Here is a 5,176-nt window from a genome sequence, read left to right on the forward strand (position 1 = left end):
TCAGAGGGTGTTTTATTATGCCAGTCCTTTAACAGAGTCTTCAGAGGGGTTTGATTACTGCAGTCCTTAAACAGAGCTTTCATAGGGTGTGGTATTAACTGAGTGCTTTAATTTTCCCTCTGCCTCCAGCTAGCAGACACATGTGGAAAGGAATCATACATCTTTTATTTGATCTTTGTCCATGATTCACAGTTTCAGAGATGGTGGTGGGAAAAGTACCCCAATTTACTGTAGCATAAAAGTAAAGGATACCTTAATATAAATGACTAAGTAAAAGTCGAAAGTCACCAGTAAAAATGACTACTTGCAAGTAATTACCCTCTTAAGGCATCGGACCCTAAAAATGACATTACCCAGATCTAATGCCTGACTCAGGACCCGAAGCCAGGACTATAACATATTATTGATTACCATTTGAAAGGAATACCCTTCTTATGTTGGTGAAATGTTAAATTAATGTTGGAGAAATATAGTTCAAGTCTAAGAAGTATTTGGTTTTAAATATACTTAAGAATCAAAAGTAAATGTAATTTGCTCAAACTATTACTTAAGTATGAAAAGTAGAGGTAAATTACTAAGCACCAGACCAGCATTATTTAACGGATAGCTAGCGGGACACACTTCAACAACTCAGACATAATTTACAAACAAAGCATGTGTGTTTAGTGCCTGCCAGATCAAGGCAGTAGGGGATGACCAGCGGTGTTTCTTTTAATAAGTGTTAATTGGGACCATTTCCCTGTCCTGCTAAGCATTCGAAATGTAACAAGTACTTTTGTTGTGTCAGAGAAAATTATACGGAGTAAAAAGTGACATTATTTTCTTAGGATGTAGTTGAAAAAAAAGGGTAGAAGTACCAATTTGTGGGGTTACAGATACCCCCAAAAAACGAAAAAGTATGTTTACTTAAGTATTTACACCACTGGTTCAGAGGCAGACATGAATGGACTTGTACTGCAATTTAATATCCTACAAAGCCAGTTCATGTTGTTAGAGTGGATAATATTTTTCCTGTAAGACTCGGGCCTGGACTCATAGTAGGTCAAAGTTTCCCCTAACCCGTGATGCAGCGGTCAGATATGTTTTTATCCACCTTTAAAACCCCTTGGTTTGCGCGGCCTAGGGTAATCTGATCCGAGATCTGGGGGCCTAGGGTAATTCTTATTCCAATTGGGGCTAGGGTATCTTATCCTAAATCTCAGGCTAGTTGTAATCTGATCCTAGATCTGGGGCTAGGGTAATCTGATCCTAGAGCTGGGGCCATAGTGGTAATCTGGATCCTCATATCTGGGCTAGGGTAATCTTAGCCTAAATTCTCAGGGACTAGGTAATCTGATCCTAAGATCTGGGCTAGGGTAATCTGATCGTAGATTCTGGGGCTAGGGGTAATCTGATTCCTAGAATCTGGGGCTAGGGAATCTTATCCTAAAATCTCAGGCTAGGGTAATCTGATCCTAGTCTGGGGCTAAGTATCTGATCCTAGATCTGGGGCTAGCGTAATCTATCCTAGATCTGGGCTTAAGGCTAGGGTATCTTATTCCTAAATCTCGGGCTAGGGTAATCTGATCCTAGATCTGGGGCTAGCGGTAATCTGATCCTAAATCTCAGGCTAGGGTAATCTTGATTCCTTAGATCTGGGGCTAGGGGTAAATCTGATCTAGATTGGGGCTAGGTAATCTGATCCTAAGATCTGGGGCTAGGTAATCTGATCCTTAGATCTGGGGCCTAGGTAATCTTAGTCCTAAATCTCAGGCTAGGGTAATCTGATCCTAGATCTGGCGGCCTAAGGTAATCTGATCCTAGATCTGGGGCTTAGGATAATCTGATCCTAGACTTGGGGCTAGGGTAATCTTATCCTAAATCTTCAGGCTAGGGTAATGCGGATCCTAGATGCTGGGGCTAGGGTATCTGATCCTAGATCTGGCGGACTAGGGTAATCTTGATCTAGATCTGCGGGCTAAGGCTAGGTGAATCTTATCCTAAAATCTCGGGCTAGGGTAATCTGATTCCTAGATCTGGGGCCTAGGATAAAAATCTTATTCCTAAATCTCGGGGCTAGGTGATCTGATTCCTAGATCTGGGGCTAGGGTAATCCTTATCCTAAATCTGGGGCTAGCGGTAATTCTGATGCCTAAATCTTGGGCTAGGGTAATCTGATCCTAGATCTGGGGCTAGGTAATCTGATCCTAGATCTGGCGATAGGGTACACAGCTGAAACTTATTCTAAATCGCGGGCTAGCGGTAATGGCATCCTAGATTTTGGGGCTAGGGTAATCTGGATTCCTAGATTGGGGTACACGGCACCCCTATGACTCTCCGCCCACCCTTACCGGCCGTTTTTTACTGTTACCTCGCCTATCCTTTTCACCCATCGCCGATGACTTTCACTCTCTATAAATGCCATCTTGATTAAATGATGTGTTCCCAGGCTATGTGTCTTGACTGCTGTGGAAAGACAGCGTGCAGGAGAAACAGACATGTGCACACATGACTTAACATGTAGTAACCGATGTAGTAACCTGTTAGTAAATCCATGTAGTAACCATGTACAACATTTAGAACCGCTGATTTAATCATGCTATAACATTATTACAGTTATTAACTCGTAACCTTGTAAGGTATAACATGATACCATAGTAACCATGTAACATTAGTAACCGCTGTAGTAACCGTGTAGTAACCATGTAGTAACCATGTAGTTAACATGTTGTAACCGTGTAGTAACCGTGTAGTAATCATGTAGTTAACATGTAGTAACCATGTAGTAATGTGTGGTAATCATGTAGTTAACATGTAGTAACCATGTAGTAACCATGTAGTAATAATGTAGTTAACATGTAGTAATCATGTAGTTAACATGTTGTAACCGTGTAGTAATCATGTAGTTAACATGTAATAACCATGTAGTAACTGTGTAGTAATCGTGTAGTTAACATATAGAACCCGTGTAGTAATCATGTAGTTAACATGTAGTAACCGTGTAGTAATGTAGTTAACATGTAGTATCCGTGTAGTAATTGTGTAGTTAACATGTAGTAACCGTGTAGTAATGTAGTTAACATGTAGTAACCGTGTAATAATCATGTAGTTAACATGTAGTAACCGTGTAGTAATGTAGTTAACATGTAGTAAATAGTAATGTATAAAAAAGCTATTTTAATCAGGGTTGTGTTTTGCTCACATCAAAACAATCCAACATCCAAAATAACATTCTTCAGAATCAATAAAACTTATARAGTACCAGTCAAAAGTTTGGACACACCTACTCATTCAAGGGTTTTCCTTTAGTTTTACTATTTTCTACATTGTAGAATAATAGTGAAGACATCAAAACGATGAAATAACACATATGGAATCATGCTGTAACCAAAAAAAGTGTTCATCAAAATATATTTTGATTACCCTAGCCCCAAAATATATTTTGCATATGAGATTCTTCAAAGTAGCCACCCTTGGCTACTTTAAATTAAACAAACACGTAACACAAACAGCGCACCGACAAGAACAGAAACAATGATGCCTGGGGAAGAAACCAAAGGGGAGTGACATATATAAGGCAGGTAATCAGGGAGGTGACGGAGTCCAGGTGAGTGTCATTATATGCAGATGCGCGTAAKGTTGGTGACAGGTGTGCGTCATAACGAGCAGCCTGGTGACCTAGAGGCCGGAGAGGGAGCACACGTGACATTGTCTTCACTATTATTCTACATTGTAGAAAATAATAAAAAATAAAGAAAACCCTTTGAATGAGTAGGTGTGTCCAAACTTTTGACTGGTACTGTATATATTTCTTCAACACTTCATCAATGGTAAATGTGTATGGTTTGGTAAAGTATCTGTTTTGTTGTTGAGTCTTAAATGTGACACATTAGAGACATCAGAAATATACAGAAATGGTGAAACCGCTGCATAAATACTCTCATTGAAAAGTACATATAACTTTAAACAATATAAATAATTTCAATATAAAACAATTAAAAACAAACTAAAATACTGGCACCAGGAGTGGTTGAGTTTGCTTTCTCTCCATTATAGTACATAGAGGTTTTAAAGATGAAAGGATTCCACAGGAAGGAAGGAAGGAAGGAAGGAAAGAAGGAAGGAAGGAAGGGTAGTTAAAGTGAAAACAGACATAAGGCTGTTGTACAGCATCTCAAATCAAATCAAATTTTATTTGTCACATACACATTGTTAGCAGATGTTAATGRGAGTGTAGCGAAATGCTTGTGCTTCTAGTTCCTACTACCTTATACACACAAGTGTAAAGGGATAAAGAATATGTACATAGAGATATATGAATGAYTGATGGTACAGAACGGCATAGGCAAGATAACATCTCTCTGTAGTCCAGAGCCAACTAGTAACCCCTGTAGAGTCCCTTACAGAGTGGAAGTGGGTTGCCTCCAGGGACCTTCCAGCTGCCCACTGATAATGTCACTCAACACTAGTGAGAGTAATGCTTCTCTCTGATGGAAGAAGAACCCGTGAGTCACTTCCTGGTAGGTTCAAGTCAGCTGTCTCTCTGTGAGTCTGGTGTCAGGGGTCATGGCCTAGGGTCAGCGGTCACGGTAAGAGGGAGCTGGACTCAGCTGAAGGACTCTTTTTTTTAACTGAAACGTGGTTCCTGAGTAGCGTCTGAGTTACACAGTCTGTGAAGAGTCATGGATGTGCCTTTAGGCCCACAGCAGAACACCCCCACCCGCTTACGGAGGAAAGCACACACAGTACAGATACAACGTTGACACAACATTACCATTTTTTTATTACTTATCCCAAAATGATCCAATCAGAAGATGTCTTTAAACATTCCAAACATTTTACTCACTGCTTATTGGTCTTCCCTATCTCCTCAAAGAGCAACTTCCACCTCGGTCGGCCAATCAGCAGCCGGGAACTCAGAGGGTGGTACCTCTCCTTAGAAATGTTCTGGACAGGAAACAAAACAGAAAAATTCTAATGAGCTTCATAGTGTGATTTCAGCTCCAGATATAAATTACCCTTTACCATATATCTAGGATCAGATTACCCTAGCCCCAAAATCTAGGATCAGATTACCCTAGCCCCAAAATCTAGGATCAGATTACCCTAGCCCGAGATTTAGAATAAGATTACCCTATCCCCAGATCTAGGATCAGATTACCCTAGCCCCAGATCTAGGATCAGATTACCCTAGCCC

General features: G+C 40.3%; 1 long non-coding RNA gene across 3 annotated transcripts in view; it reads right to left on the reverse strand.

Annotated features, from left to right (window-relative positions):
• Positions 1-5,176, reverse strand: part of LOC112073730 (uncharacterized) — a 24,962-nt gene that overhangs the window by 4,313 nt on the left and 15,473 nt on the right. Inside the window, exons 2-3 of one of the 3 annotated variants that reach the window (XR_011476646.1) lie at positions 4,826-4,926; positions 2,920-4,702 (exon numbers count right to left, since the gene is read on the reverse strand). This is a non-coding gene — a long non-coding RNA (uncharacterized lncRNA). Of the gene's footprint in view, positions 1-2,919; positions 4,703-4,734; positions 4,927-5,176 lie in introns of those variants that run through there. The other 2 variants (XR_011476645.1, XR_002894605.1) reach the window with 2 other exon arrangements.

This window comes from Salvelinus sp. IW2-2015, unplaced genomic scaffold (genome assembly GCF_002910315.2).
Source record: "Salvelinus sp. IW2-2015 unplaced genomic scaffold, ASM291031v2 Un_scaffold2346, whole genome shotgun sequence".
NCBI lineage: Eukaryota > Metazoa > Chordata > Actinopteri > Salmoniformes > Salmonidae > Salvelinus > Salvelinus sp. IW2-2015.